Source organism: Papio anubis, chromosome 1 (genome assembly GCF_008728515.1).
Source record: "Papio anubis isolate 15944 chromosome 1, Panubis1.0, whole genome shotgun sequence".
NCBI classification, from domain to species: domain Eukaryota; kingdom Metazoa; phylum Chordata; class Mammalia; order Primates; family Cercopithecidae; genus Papio; species Papio anubis.
Window position 1 is genome coordinate 69,500,106 of NC_044976.1, and position 16,491 is coordinate 69,516,596.

Here is a 16,491-nt window from a genome sequence, read left to right on the forward strand (position 1 = left end):
AAGTTGCCCTCTTGGCCCTTTTCCAAGTGTACTTTACTTTCTTTACATTCCAGCTCTAAAACTTTTTTTTTTTTTTTTTTGAGACGGAGTCTGGCTCTGTCGCCCGGGCTGGAGTGCAGTGGCCGGATCTCAGCTCACTGCAAGCTCCGCCCCCCGGGTGTACGCCATTCTCCTGCCTCAGCCTCCGGAGTAGCGGGGACTACAGGCGCCCGCCGCCTCGCCCGGCTAGTTTTTTGTATTTTTTAGTAGAGACAGGGTTTCACCGTGTTCGCCAGGATGGTCTCGATCTCCTGACCTCGTGATCCGCCCATCTCGGCCTCCCAAAGTGCTGGGATTACAGGCTTGAGCCACCGCGCCCGGCCTGCTCTAAAACTTTTTAATAAACTTTCACTACTGCTCTAAAACTTGCCTCAGTCTATCCTTCTGCCTTATGCTCTTCAGTCAAATTCTTTCTTCTGAGGAGGCAAGAATTGAGGTTGCTGTAGACCCATACAAATTTGCCACCAGTAACAAAGTGGTACCCGAAGCTTAGTAATGCTGTGGGTCTTGCAGACTCATAGAGGTTCCACACTGGTAGTCTTTTATATGATTCACAATCATTCTCTGGATCACTAAGCAGGGAATCTTATTCTTTTCCCTTTCTTTCTCCCAAACATATGGAGTCTTTCTCTGTGCTAAGCTGCCTTAAGCTAAGGGAGGGTGCCACATGCGCTGTGGCCTGCGCTGGGTCAGATCTGAAGCTAGCACAGCACTGGGTCTCACCCATAGCCATGGCAACCATTGCCTGGCTATTGCCTATGTTTACTCAAGGTCACAGGGCTCTACAATCAGCAGGTGGTGAAACTAGCTAGGTTTGTGTCCTTCCCCTCAGCAAGTTCCCCTGAATGCCTGTCAGGTTCAGAAACACTGTCTGGGAGGTAGAGCCTGTCATTGGACACCCTAGGAGTCTAACTGGTACTCTATTCAACTGTGGCTGAGCTGGCACCCATACTGTCTTGTGGCACCCAAGCCACAAGACAAAGTCCCTCCCACATTTTTCTCCCCTTTCCACAAGCACAGGAATCTCTATCCATGGCCACCACCACACCAGACTGGTGTTGTGTACTACCTGGCTACTGCTCAAGGCCCAAAGGCTCTTCAGTGAGCTTGTGGTGAATGTTGCCAGGCCTGGGACTCTTCCTTAAGAGTAATCCCTCTGAGTAGCTGGGACCATAGGTGCATGCTACCATGCCTGGCTCATTTTTTTTTTTTTTTTGGTAGCGATGGGGGTCTCACCATGTTGCCCAGGCTAGTCTCAAACTCCTGGGCTCAAGCCATCCTCCCACCTTGGCTTCCCAAAGCGCTGGGATGTGACCAGTAATCCCTCTAGCCCAGGGCAGATCCAGAAATGCCATCCAAGAGCCAAGGCCTGGAATCAGAGACCCCAAGAGCCCACTTGGTGCTATACTTCACTGTGTACAAGCTGGTGCCTAAGCTACAAGACAGGGTCTCATCTACTCTTCCTCCTCCTTTTCTCAAGCATAAGGAGTCCCTTCCCATGGGCACCATAGCTGGGAACATTCTGGGTCACACCTGAAGCTGGCATGTTTCTAAGTCTCCCCCAAGACTCATAGCAAGAACTGCCTGTGTATCGCTGCTGATTATCCAGGGCCAAGGGCTCTTTAGTCAGCAGTCATACAGTAAACTGCTAGACTGCATTCTTCTTCTCAAGACAAAAAGTTCCCTTCTGGCCCGGGGTGTGTCTAGAAATGTCCAGGAAGTAGAGCCTGGAATGAGGGCCTTAGGACTCTGCTTGGTACCCTATCCTATTAAGGCTGAACAAGTATCCAAGTTGCCAAAGTCCTCTTTACTCTTGCCTCTCCTCTCCTGACGTGGAGGGATGGAGACTCTCCTGGAGCTGTGAGCTACATTGTCTGGAGTTGGGGGAAGGGCAATGCAAGCACTCCCTTGGCTGCCCACACTGGCGTCTCACTAGATATTGTGCCCCCTAAGTCTACTGGTTCCAAGCCCAGCACAGCACCAAGATGTGCCCAGGAATTGTAGTCCTCATGGCCTAGACTGCCTTCAAGTTTATTTAGGACCTCATATCTCTTTAGAATGTGGAGGTGGGGCTTGCAAGAACCCAGCTTCCAACCACTGGGATGGGTAATTCTCCTCTTGCTAGGGTTGGTCTAAATGCTGTCTCCATGGGTGCCAACTAATTTCTACTTGATATTGCTTTCTGCTGTGACAGGGCAGCACTGAGTTCCAATGCAAAGCTCCGCCACTACTGCGCTGTCACTCTCCAAGTGCACAGAATCTCTCTGTGTGCCATGCAGTCACTGGTGGGGATGGAGGAGGGGTGACATTGTCAGTTCAAGACTGTCTTTTAGCTGGGCACAGTTGCTGGTGCCTGTAATCCCAGCACTTTGGGAAGCCAAGGTGGGGGGATGGCTTGAGCCCAGGAGTTTGAGACTAGCCTAGGCAACATGGTGAGACCCTCATCTCTACTCATCTCTACCAAAAAAAAAAAAAAAAGAGCCAGGCATAGTAGCATGCACCTATGGTCCCAGCTACTCAGGAAGCTGAGGTAGGAGGGTCGCTTGAGCCTGGGAAGTTGAGGCTACAGTGTGATTGTGCCACTGCACTCCAGCCTGGGTAACAAAGTAAGTTTCTGTCCCCCCAAAAAAGACCATCTTTTCTACCCCCTTTAATGCCTCTTTCAGGGATATGAAGTTAAAACAAAGTGCTATGATTGCTCACCTGATTTTTCGTTCTTATGAAGGTGATTTTTAGGGTAAATAGTTGTTCAATTTGGTGTTTCTGCAGGGAGGATGATTGGTAGAGGCTTCTAATTGGTAGAGGCTTCTATTTGCATTTCACTTTGGGAAGTTTATATGAACATATCTACAAGCTTGCTGATTCTTTCTCAAGCCTGTCTAATCTACTAATGAGTCCATTGAAGGCATTCTTTGTTTCTGTTTTTGAATTTCAGCATTTCTTTTGGATACTTTCTTAGTTTCCATCTCCTTGGTTATGTTACCCATCTGCTTTTGTGTGTTGTTTACTTTTGCCACAAGAGCCCTTAACCTATTAACAAGAGTTATTTTAAATTCCCTGCCTGATAATTGCAAAATCTGTGCTGTCTCTGAGTCTTATTCAGATACTTGCTTTAGCTCTTCAGACTGTTTTTTTCTTACTTCGTAGCATGCCTTGTAATTTTGTGGAAAGTTAGATATAATGTATCAGGTAATAGAAACGAAAGTAAACATCTCTTCATTGTGAGGGTTTATGTTAATCTTACTGGGAGTTAGGTCATGTTTAATGTTTGCTATAGCTCTAGGTATGAAAGACTTTCTTTTCCTCTAATGTACTTATGTTTGTCTTCCTTATTGTCTTTGGGTTTTCCTAACAACTCTGTCTTAAATTGAGTCTGCATCTCAAGTTCTTTCAGCTATTGTCCACCATTATTATGCTACAGTCCTGTTAAGGAGTGGTAAATGTAGGTGAGGGGACACATTCTGTATTCCTATGATTCAGTCTTAGTCTCTTAGTGGGCCTGCATCCCTGGTCTGTAACCATTGTAAGTGTTTATCAGCTTCTCCTCTTGCCCTCCCTGTCCCACTGAGTCATTAGGTGAGCTATAGAAGGTTGGAGTTATGTAATGGCCCTAATTGCTCTTCTCTCAGTTCAGATAAGGCTCTATTCAAGTCTTTTCCCGATACTTTCCCTTATTTTGAAGTATGCCTAGAATGCTCTCCACAGCAACTGGGAGCCTACACTGAATAGACTTCTGCTGTGGAGAATGTTCTGGGCATATTTCAAAATGGTTATTCTCTTCTTGACATTGCCATGTGTGGATTTGTTGTTGTTAGCATCTCACCATGAGAACCTGATGCAGTTCCTGGAGTTAAAACCAATGATGTGGGGCCCCTAGGACTGTGACCCCCTGGAATTTCTCACTCTCACGCTAGACAAAACTTAGCCTCCAGCAATTCATCCAAGTTACTGGTTAACCATTTCTGCTAGCCTGCTTCTCCAGGTAAGGTGATGCCAGCTGTGATTTTCTTTCTTCTCCTGCTTCTGCAGATTTTACTATGGTGGTTTGCCCTGAGATCTCAATTTTCTGATGAGTTCAAGAAAAGTTGTTGAGTTTTTATTTGTTCAGCTTTTTCCTTATTGCAAGGATGGGAGTGGTAACTTCCAAGCTCCTTGCATGTCAGAGCTGAAACTAAAGTCCACACAGTAATGACATTTATTGTTTCTTTTAAATTTTATAGTAGAGCTTGCTTTTTTAGGCTTTAACTTGGATTACCACAGGTTTGCCTGGATTCCTGGTTATACCAGTTGTAAATATGTTAAAGCCTGTAACTTATTTTAACACCCGCTTTCAACCTTGAAGTTTCTCAGTTTTAACGGAAATCATATGATTACCCTTGCAATAGAAACAGAGAGTTCCCTGATTCCCCTCACACCTCCTCTTTCCTCTTTCTCTGCCGTGTGTCCTGCTGTCCATCTGTTTGTCATTTCATCTTCTCACCTGCTGGTCTGCGGGTCTGCCAGTCCACTGCTCTGCCCTGGAGCTTGGGGTTTGGGGTTTTTATGGGGGCAGGATAGGGGACATGGTGGACCAAAAGGTAACTTTTTGGGTGTGAAAAAAGAAATGCCTGTTCTTGTTTAGGGCTGCAGGTATCCAGGCCTGAGGGTGGGGCCTTTGTGGGGAACTGCCCTCTTTTACCCAGTATTTCCCTGTCTCCTGTCCATATCACAATGATACCCTTGGGAATAATTAAAGACTTATGTGACAACCGCGGTTGCTTTTGGCTACTGCACTTGACTGGTTTTGTTACTGGAAAATCATATACCACTTTTTCCTTTCTTTCTTTAGTATCTCTCCCTTCTCACCATTTGTTTTCATTTTCACTTTTGTTCTTTTCACAGAGACCCCCAATGTGGTAACTAGAATATGTTTTCTGTGACAGTTAAGGTCCTTCGTGGTTGTATAATTTAACCATTAGGACTGAGATTTGAGAATGACTGTTTTAACATGACTTAACTGTTTGTTCCAGGAATTTTTTTTATCTAGGAATATATGACTTGTAAACTAGTAAGTAATTTCACTGTTTGCTTCAGGAAATTACTAATTTGTCCAGGAAAATTGTTATCTCACTTGGTCACAGTGCTTGCTTATCCAAAGGAGCTTACTTATGAAGACTCAAGACCGTTTTCTCCACACGTCTGTTACAGATTATCATTAATTAATTTGCTTAATCCTAACAAGCTGTCTTCTTTGGAAAGATTTGAAAGCTGTCCTCCTTGAAAGATTTGCTTGTTTGAACACAGACCTCAAAACCCTATGTGTATATATTCTTTTATGCCCTACCTCTTCTGAGAACTGTGAAGCTTCACTTTAGATTACTTTTTCTCTTGTTGCAGTAGGTTTAATCAACTTAGTTTTGCATGATCACAGGTTATTTGCATGGTCTTGAACTCTTAATAGTATTAGAATTTCTGGGGCAAGTACATTGATTATACTCCATTATAATCCTGAAAACACTGGATTGTCTTGAAAAAACTAAATTAAATATAAAAGACAGGTAAATTTTTTCTTTGCTTTTCATTACCTGCTTGTACATGACCCAGATTCTTATTCCACTAAGTCCCATAACAAGCCACTAATTCTAACACTATTCTAACACCAGTATGCTGGCTGGCTGGGATATAGACAAGGTTGCTTGAATCTTAGTCCCATGCTCTGTGTACCAGATGTGACACCATTCTGCTCTGCCATCAATGAGCTCTTGACCTTGTTTCCTTCTTAGCTGGCAAAAATCTACTTTGTGTGCTAATGTCAGTTCTGCACTTTATACCTTGAATTGCTTTTCTGCGTGTCCAACTTTGTAGTGTTGCAATATTTTCGGGGTATGGCAAAACGTGGTGTAAAATAATCTTTTAAAAATTGACATAAGATAGGGAGGTAGGAGTATTCTTTTTTTTTTTTTTTTTTTTTTTTTTTTTTTTTTTTTTTTTTTTGAGACGGAGTCTCGCTCTGTAGCCCAGGCTGGAGTGCAGTGGCCGGATCTCAGCTCACTGCAAGCTCCGCCTCCCAGGTTTACGCCATTCTCCTGCCTCAGCCTCCCGAGTAGCTGGGACTACAGGCGCCCGCCACCTCGCCCGGCTAGTTTTTTGTATTTTTTAGTAGAGACGGGGTTTCACGGTGTTCGCCAGGATGGTCTCGATCTCCTGACCTCATGATCCGCCCGTCTCGGCCTCCCAAAGTGCTGGGATTACAGGCTTGAGCCACCGCGCCCGGCCGAGTATTCTTAAAATATACTGAAACTTACAATGTAATAGAAAAAAAATCAAACTGATTTCAAAACTGAGCTTTCTTAAATGGCTGAGATCTACATAGCCAAGCACACATTGCATATTTTAAAAGAAAAATAGCTAAACTGAGTTTTCTTCATATCCTGGGGTAGCTAATAAGTCTTAAGTTATACTGGAAATACAATGTCCTTCCTGTAAACTCACTTTATTTAGGCAGGATATCCTTGAATTACAACTTCTATCCATCTCCATTCTGGCAATGTGTCTCCAAAAATGTTGTGAATTGAAATGGTTTCTCTTTCAGTGGATTCTACTTTCTTTTGCTTTATATCTCCTTTCTTCATTTGTTACAATAGTATTTACTACAAAACTGCCCTCATGATTTATTTCTCTGTAGGCCAAATCTGATTAAATAGAGCGTTATTAAGGTCTACTGAGGATTTAATTATTCCATTTACCTCAAAAAATATAAAGAGGTTATAAATGTCACTTTCCAAAAGTTTCTGAAACTTTTGTGAGGGGTCATTAGAAAAAAGATCTCAGGGAGCCATAATTGAGTTACTCACTTAAAAAGAGAAGATCCAACGAATCCTGGGTAAGTGCTCGCCAGCTGAAAAAAGCATATGGTAACCCCTTTACACAGAACTCAATTAGGACATAATCATATAACTTGTTACAGAATCCCTGTACCCTCAAATGGTTGACCCGTAGTATTTTAAAGGGAAACACCAATTTTTCCTCAGTCTTTTTGCTTGACACTTCATGAAGAACTTTTAAAAAATGTTTCACTGCTTATTTACGGAAGATACAAGTAATGCTTGGACAGTATATATGTGAATCGGAGACAATCTCTGGATAAAGGGATTTGGAAAGTGGCCATCGGAATAGGAGATAGAAAGAATTTGTCTTGAATAAATCCATAGGAAGGATAGCAATATTAGACACCAAGTTAAAAAAGTAAACAAAATGTCTGGGCTGAGCCAGGCACCTGTGTTAGTTAGGGTTCTTCAGAGAAATAGAACCAATAAAATACACACACACACACACATATAGATATGTATGTATGTATATATCTATGTTTATATCTAGGCAAAATTTTTCTTTAGTTTTTATTACCTGCTTGTACCTGGCCCTCTATATACATAGGGGGAGGGGGGGGGGAGAGAGAGAGAGAGAGAGAGAGAGAGAAATGTATGAGATGTGTTATGAAGACCTGGCTCATGCAGTTGTGAATGACAAATACCACAGTCTGTTATCTGCAAGGTAGATATTCAGGAAATCCAGTGATGTAATTCAGTCTGGGTCTGAAAGTCTTACAACCAGAGAAGCCAATGATGTAAATCCTAGTCTGAGGGAAGTAAAACATAAAATGAGATGTCCCAGCTTAAGTGATGAGACAGGAAAAAAGGAAGAAATCTCTCCTTCCTTTGCCTTTTGTTCTATTCAGGACCTCAGTGGATTAGATGATGCCATTCGTGTTGGGGAAGGCAATCGCTTTACTGAATCCCCTGATTCAACTACTAATCTTATCCAGAAACACCGTCATAGACACATTCAGAAACGTGTCTACTCTGGGGACCCTCTGGCCCACTCAAGTTGACACATAAAATTAACCACCACAAGTCTACTCCATGTCAACTTAGCACCCAGACACATCTTAAACCATACTTAATCTCCAAATGAAGACAATAATAAGGTCATAATTCCACCTAACATAGTACACCTATCCTGTATACAACTAAAAACACACTAACCCTTTCCCCAGAAGAGGAATTAAATTTATTTTCTTTTCTTTTTTTGTGACACTGAGTTTTGCTCTTGTTACCCAGGCTGAAGTGCAATGGTATGATCTTGGCTCACTGCAACCTCTACCTCCCAGGTTCAAGCAATTTTCCTGCCTCAGTCTCTCAAGTAGCTGGGATTACAGGTGCCCACAACCACACCTGGCGAATTTTTGTATTTTTAGTAGAGATGGGGTTTCACCATCTTGACCAGGCTGGTCTTGAACTCCTGACCTCAAATGATCTACCTGCCTTGGCCTCCCAAAGTGCTGGGATTACAGGTATGAGCAACCATGCCTGGTTGGAGGTAAATTTCTTGAGTGATGTTTTATCTTCCTTTTAATATCCCGTAATATAAATACTATAATATAAAATCAACAATTTTAAATACTATGATATAAAATAAATACATGTTATGTGAAAAGAGAATTAGAAAGAAAACAAACATACTGATTTGATTTGGCTCTGTGTCCCCAGCCAAATCTCATCTCCAGTTGTAATCTCCATATGTCAGAGGAGGGACCTGGTGGGAGGTGATTGGATCATGGGGGCGGATTTTCCCTATGGTGTTCTCATGACAGTGAGGGAGTTTTCATGAGAGCTGATGGTTTTAAGTGGCGATTCCTTGCTCTTTCTCTTTCTCTCCTGCTGCCATGTTAGACGTGCCTTGCCTCCTCTTCACCTTCTGCCATGATTGTAAGTTTCCATGTGGAACTGTGAGTCAATTAAACTTCTTTCCTTTATAAATTACTCAGTCTCAAATATTTCTTTACAGTAGTGTGAAAACAAACTGGTACAAATACAGACATACACACACACACACACACACACACACACACACACACACACGGAGATGTATTATGAGGAATAGGCTCACATGATTCTTAGTCAGTTTGGGCTGCTATAACAAAGAATTATAAACTATATATTAGAAACTTGTTTTCATAGAAATTTATTTCTCGCAGCTTTGGAGGCTAGAAATCTAAGGTCAGGTTGTCAGCAGGTTTGGTGCCCACCAAGGCCTCTCTTCTTGGCTTGCAGATGGCTGTTTTTTTGTTTTTTGTTTTTCTGTGTCCCTGAATGGTCTTTTCTCTGTATGTGCATCCCTGGTGACTCTCTGTGTGTCCAAATTTTCTGTTCTTATAAGGACCCCAGTCAGATTGGATTAGGGCTCACCCATGTGATGTCATTTAAACTTAATTACCTCTTTAAAAGCTCTGTCTCCAAAAACTGCCTCATTCTGAGGTAGTAGGGGTTAGAGCTTCAACATATGAATTTGCACGGAACACAATTTAGTACATAACAAAATATGACAGATCTCTGAAAGGTAACATGGACTCTTTTTATGTTATTTATTTTTATTTCCTCCTTATTCTAGAGGCAGTGTAGCATAACAACTAAATAAATGCATGGACTCTGGAGCCAGCCTACTTGGATTCATTCTTTGCCATGCTACTTGGTAGGATTGCAACCAAAGTCAAATTGCTTGACTTCTCTGTATCTCAGTTTCCTTGCATGTGAAATGGAGTTGTCAGTAAGAACTACCTCATTGGGTTGGTGTGAACTTTAAATGGATGAATACATATAACATACTTAGTAATTGCTCACACACAATAAACATTCCATAAGTGCTAAGTATGAAGAATAACAATAATTTCCGGCCATAAAAATATATAAATGATACTTACGCATATTAATGCTATAAATAAATACTTATTTTCTGTAGAGATGTATCCATTTTTCATTAAATGGCATAATCAGAAAGAAAGATGTATACATTTAAGGTGACTATCCCAGCTATAATTTGTGTCACTTACTTTTCACATATTCACATACAGCATACAGTCTGACCATCTGTGTTTCTAAAATAACTCCAGTGAGATTTCAGACACCTAATATTGTTAGTAACAAAAACCCCATGTGTCTTTTACATTTGTGTGGGTGATAATTCTATACTTTAGTTTACTGTATTAAATTCACCTTTAATCTAGTTTTTGGTATATTTTGAAACATGGGTTAGCTCTTTTATTTTTTCTTTATAAAGACATTACCATCATTTTCTCTCTCATCTTCAGAAATTCTAAATAATAAGCAAAAAGGAAAAATAATTTAAATGATAACTATTTTAAGTGTGTGCTTTTATATACAATACCTTTCACCCATAACAGTGACCTGCTAGTAGTCAAATCCAATGAACTGTGTTCGGGCATTAACTAATTTATTGAAAGCGATGTCTCGGCATCACTTTTTTTTCTTTTTACTAACACACATGGCATTTGCTCTTTGCCTAGCCCTGCACTAAGCACTTTCCATTTATTAAATTGTTTAGTTTTCAGAATAGCCCTATAGAGTAGGCATTATTATTCCCATTTTACAAATGAGGAAATTTAGGCACAAAGAGATTAAGTTACTTGCCCTTCAGTGAGTACATAGCGGGGCCATCATTAGTCCTAGGCAGTCATAGTTGCATTTTCATTCTGGACACTTTTTCTTTTGTTGGCTTACAGAATACCACTCATTTCTAACCTTTCTGGCCACTCAAATAAAATCCTTAAATCCTTTATTAAATCTCCCTCTTTCCATGAAATGTAGCTTAAATATTGTAGCTTCCCACAGTTCTGTTCTTAGAATGTTTATTTTCTCTCTTTAAACTCCTACTCATTCTAGGACTGAGGTACAATCTAAACAGTGATAATCTTACATTTATATCTCTAGAGCCACCTTTTCCCTGAAGTAACATATATTTCCAACCACCTACTCAGCATCTCCAACTTGAATGCTGAGCATGCGCAAAAGTGAACTCTCCATTTGCCTCACTCTTCCCATATTGCTCCTCCTCCTTCAGTTCCGATTCCTAAGCCTCCCAGTGGACTCTTCGATCTCCTTCATTTCATGTGTGCAATCTGCAATAAAGTTCTATTGATTCTAGCCCCAAGTAACTCCTTAATCTTGCCCCTTACCTGAAATCTAGTAGGTAGGTGCTTATAGATTTTCTGTTATCATCCATTAATGACTTTTACTTACTAAAAATTATCATTTGACCATTGTGTAGTCAACTTATGTTAGTATTCTCTGCAGTTTGAAACATTTCAATCATTTCTTTACTGTAATTTTCCCAATATCCCAAACCTGAGCCAGGATTTTATTTCATTAGGTAGTTTTCTGTTTTTTATTTGCTAGAAAGGAATCGAGTTTCTATTTCATCACAAGATCAAGCCTTTTGCAGAGTTTTAAAAAATAGATGAAATTTTTGTTTCCTCCCTCAGCAGTAACCACTACACAAATAGAATGCAAAGAGATAAAGAACTTTTAAGAATGGCCTGGTATATTTTCCTTTGGGTTAGTTCCTTGATCTACATATTCTTTGGGGAGAATGTTAATTTCATTGTCTATTATCACTCACCTCGATTTTTGCAACAATCTTCAAACCTGTTTCTCTCTTTCTCCACTCTAATTTATCCTCTATATAATCTCCTAAAAATTAAAAAAAAAAAAATACTGCTCTATTGGCCACTGGACTAGGTGAAAATCTTTCAGAATGGCTTACAGGGTCTTGGAGAAGTCAGCTGAAAAATGACCTCTTCAGTTTCCTGAACTTCCTCTCCCTCTCTTCACCATGTCCATTAAATTCAAGCCACAATAATTTCTAGCTCCATGCACAGCTTTTCTTTCTCTAATGCCATATGCTCTATTTGTATCTGAAAACACATACATTTCATGAAGACCTGACCCTGACCTGACATCTGGATGCTCCTCCTTGATGTCTCTCACCACCTACCCATCATGTTTCCCAGGACAACCCTGCCCTGCCTTGCTCTGCCCCTGGTAAATGGGCAGGTCTCATGTGTAATTTTCATCATCTGGCTCCTTGTCTCTGACACTTTTCTTGTAATGGCTGAACTCCCAACCTTTTGTTTCTAAAAATGGATTTAGCTTTTGTGACTTGAATTTCACTGCTAATTTTTAGATAGAGTTTGACTTCTGACTTTGTCCCTAGGCATGTGAGATAATCACTCCACAGGATGGAGCCTTGACCCCAGACTCAGTCACCTTTTCAGACACTCCTGTAAATCCAAAGGCCCCTTAAGGGAGGGATCATACAGTCTGTTAAACATCTTCTTGTTTCCCTCAGAAAGAATTGGTCACTGCCTCCTTGGTGCTTCCATGATTGTCCTCTATTTATATTTCTAATATTTCTATCTTGTGGTTATATTGCAATAATAATACTTGACAGCACATTCTGAGGTGTGAGGAGTGTAACTTGGCACTTCTGTGCCTCCAGTTTAATGCTCCTCCTGTAGCCCCTTGTATTCCTTTTACTACTTTGTGCCCTCTTCCCTTGACTTGAGTGTGCCTCTGCTTTCCTCAACTTGCACCTGTGATTCTTCTTCAGAGTATGCCCCTGGACTACTATGCCTTTGCCCAGAAGCTCAGAGAACTGGTGGTGCCTGGGAATTACATTCATCCCAGGTGGCTGTTAACCAATGACTGAATGGTGAGAGAGTCTCAATCAAGGGACAGGACCACTCTGAGGCATAGGCTAAAGCTATTTTGTATAGGACTTTGCCTAAAGCCTTACTTAGCTTCTTTCTCCTCCATGCTCTGCTTCCCCTCTCTCTATTGATTTTTCTCAGGAGTACTTCCCTAATGATTCATTTGCATGGAGCTTGGTGCACCGTCTACTTCTAGAGACCTTGATCTAAGAATACCACTTAATCTCCCTTTCATGTCCGTTTTGTTTGGTTACAGAAAAACTATTCCAAGTAGATTCTACATAAATGTAGTCACTTCAGATTAAATTTCAATCAATTCAGAATTTTCACAGAATCTCTCCTCCTTTCTCCGTAAATTATGGTAGGACAGTCATCGTGGTGGTGATATTTTTATAGTTTCATGAGGAATTATGTCCATCTGGTCCCAGTTGTCAGAATCTATCTTGTGGCATATCATATTACACCCAATTATCTATTTCTATGTTTGTTCTCATTACTATGGTTAAGGCTTTAAAGTGCCCAGGTCTTTTTCTCCTCCTGCTCCTCCACCTTCTTTGCTCTAAGCACTTAGAATAGGGACACTAACTGTTCAGTGAAAGCAGTAACAGTACAAAACCTTTGTAAGCTAGTCATTATCATCCTAGTTTTACAGATGTAAATGAGGCTCAGAGAGATGAAATAATTGAGGCAAAGGAAGATAATTGATTAATTGTGGAACTTGAATGCAGGTCTTCTCACTTGATATGAATTTTTCCACACCACCCTTCCTCACCTTCCTCTATACCATCCTCCAGATCCTATGACTGTGTCATTATGCCTGATTTTCAAGGGAAGGTCCTGTGTATAGTGACCTCAGCCACAGAAAGCTAGTCACAAACATCTTCTTGTAGGCTTTTTAGAGAAGGGAAGAATCATTGCAAAGCCCTTGTCACTACTGGAAATAAAAACGAGAATCTTCCTGATCAGGCTTCCTCCTCAAGTATGAACATTAATTAACACTTTTCTTTCCTTCTTGGAGAAATTGTGCACACCTTTAAGCTTTCATTGAAAACCTACCTATAATAAGATCAAGCATCAGTTTTTATATCATTTTTATCTGTTTGGTAAGCAATCTACTGGGAGGGAGGGGTTCAGCCATGCTAGAAGGAAAGTATTGTGTCTTTAGGGAAGGAGTGTGTTTGAATCAGAAAGAAGACCAATTAATCATGGAAATATCCCATGATGCAATGGAAGAAATGTACTCTAGGGAGGTTTGATGTAAGGACAATGCTTTTAAATTATTGATATTACAATGAGCAAGAAAGTCTGAGCACAATACTCTCTTTGATTCCCACCAATTCTCACTCTTGGGAATTCAAGACCTTAGATCAGGTGGTATTTTACAGGGTTTAAAAGGCATCTCTCATATCTCAGAGGACCAGAGGTGGTATGACCCCTTGTTCCTATGCATGTGTGCAGGTGTCTGAACCCTCCCATTGTAACATGTATTTGTGCTGAGCTATGCGAGCATAGAAGCTGTATAGATCCTGTTTGGATATGCTACCTAGCAGGAGGGAAGAAAAGTGCAGTTTGAAAGGCGTGATTTAGTTAATATGCTATACTCTGCCTCTCAGGCACTTGGGGGCACATCTTTTGTTACTCTGGCTTATTTCTTCTGACAAGGGCATGATTTAGCAGTTTGTTAGGGAACAACATTACCATTTAGTGGAAGAGCACTTTCCATTTTAAAACTTTTAACTTAAATTAATGCCATCTAGAGTATATTTGTTTTAACCTATTGACTCTTAGCACTTAAACACCTTAGGCAAGATCCATCTGTATGTACAGAACCTGAAATCATTTGCAATTTGGTAATGTGTCTCATTGTAGCATGCTTGAATGCCATTATGAATTAAATACAGTAGTACCATCTTATGTTCCATTTTGAGATCTTAGAGTTGACATTTACTTGTTGCAAGCAAATTCCAGGCAAAAATTGGCATAGTATACTCTCTAGCTTACACATTTATGATATTTTAATTTTTTCATTTAGAACTCTGTATAGTAACTTGAGGGCTTTTTTTTCTAAATATATATTGGGGATGAAGAAATGCCTATAATGAGGGGTACATGACGAAGTAAATAATAATGGTACCTTCAGAACTGCTTCTAAATAAAATTTCAAGCTTAATGAAATTTGACCTCAGCTAAAACTTTCTCTGTGTTTTCTCTCCCTCTAGTATCCACTGTCCTCAGAATGGCCCTTTTTCTTGCCTCTCTTGTATGTGTCTTCTGTGCTCCCAGGATTATGGTTCTCTTCTGTGCCACCACAAGCTATAATAATTCCTTCTTCTGAAAGGGCCGAAGACTCCTTTCTACTAAAGTCCAAGAGGGGCTAAAAGCAGTTATAACCCTGGGTTCTCCAATTCTAGCTCAGCCTTCTCACTCATGAGAACTTCAGGCTGTTGGTGGGCTTGCCCCCCCCCCCCCCGACAAAAAAGAATCCCATTACTTTTACTTTGATACAATGCACTTTAAACTCATTTTGGAGGAAAATTTATTGCCTTATTAACATGTCTCTGGTTTTGTCTTTTTGGAAACAATGGATGTTTTTCTGGCTTGTTGGCTTGACAGTGAAATTTAGTTTTTATAGGCCATTCTCTGTGTTGCTTGGGAAGTGGATTTGGGGACCAGATTCAGAGTTCCGGGTTCAGAGATCAATCTTGAGTTCTTCATCTACTAAACTTAGTTGAGTGCCTACTATGTGATAGGAATTGTTTGAGGTACTCAGAAAGCAATAACGAGCAAGGCAGACAAAGTCTGAACTCTCATAAAGCTTATGTTGTGATGGAGTAGGGAAATGTATTCGTCTGTTCTCGCACTGCTGTAAAGAACTACCTGAGACTGGGTAATTTATAAAGAAAAGAGGTTTAATTGACTCATAGTTCCACATGACTGGGGAGGTCTCAGGAAAATTACAATAATAGTGGAAGGCAAAGGAGAAGCACACGGTAGCAGGAAAGAGAGTAAGGGGGAAAATGCCACACTTTTAGAACCATCATATCTCTTGAGAACTCACTCACTGTCATGAGAACAGCCTGGGGGAAATCCACCCCCATGATTCAATCACCTCCCACTAGATCCCTCCCCTGACACATGAGGATTACAATTCAAAATAAGATTTGGATGGAAACACAGAGCCCAACCATATCAGGAAACAAACACAAAACTTTGTAAGTAAGGAAGAAAAATATCAAGCCAAGTGTTACATGCAGTGAAGTGGAGTGGTATGATAGAGAGTGGTTGGAGCTGTTTAAATGAACAGGGAAGGCTTCTTTGAGGAGGTGTTGTTAGGCTACCAGTTAAATAGCAAATCATGTTATTAATTTGAAGAGCCCTGTGTATTTTTATTTTAGGAGGATGAGATTCCTGGTAGGCTAAAGGCCCTAAGGCTAGACTAAATATAGGTTGTCAGACCAGAAGACATAAGACAGCCAGTGTTGATGAAGCGTTCTAGGCAGGAGGAAGATTGGTAAGAGAAGAGATGAGACAGGCAGACAGGAGACACATCATCTAAGGCTTTGTAGGGCATATTAAAGAGTTTAGATTTTATTGTAAATCTGTGGGAAATCATTGGAGGTTCTAAGCAGGGTACTGCTATTTTAAAATGATCACATTTGCTGCTACATGGAAAGTCAAAAAATGATAAAAATTACAAGAAGAAGACAGAGGAAGAGTGCTGGTTATTTAGCAGATGCTTTCCCTTGGACGTCTCCCTTCTCCTCTGTTTTAATCTTGTGAGTTCTTAGCGTCTTTTGACATTCTATATCCTCTTTTGATTGCTGACTCTTCCCTTGAAATCTTGGGACAAAAGTATTTCTTGGTGCCTAGCATCAATAGATTAGGCAAATATCAGCCTAGCATGGTGACTC

At 40.7% G+C, this 16,491-nt stretch overlaps 1 long non-coding RNA gene across 1 annotated transcript in view; it reads left to right on the forward strand.

Annotated features, from left to right (window-relative positions):
• Positions 1-2,602: 2,602 nt before the first annotated feature.
• The window catches only part of LOC108587485, a 29,051-nt gene continuing 15,162 nt past the window's right edge, over positions 2,603-16,491 (forward strand). The window contains exon 1 of the long non-coding RNA XR_001906083.3: positions 2,603-4,021. This is a non-coding gene — a long non-coding RNA (uncharacterized LOC108587485). The remainder of the gene's footprint in view (positions 4,022-16,491) is intronic.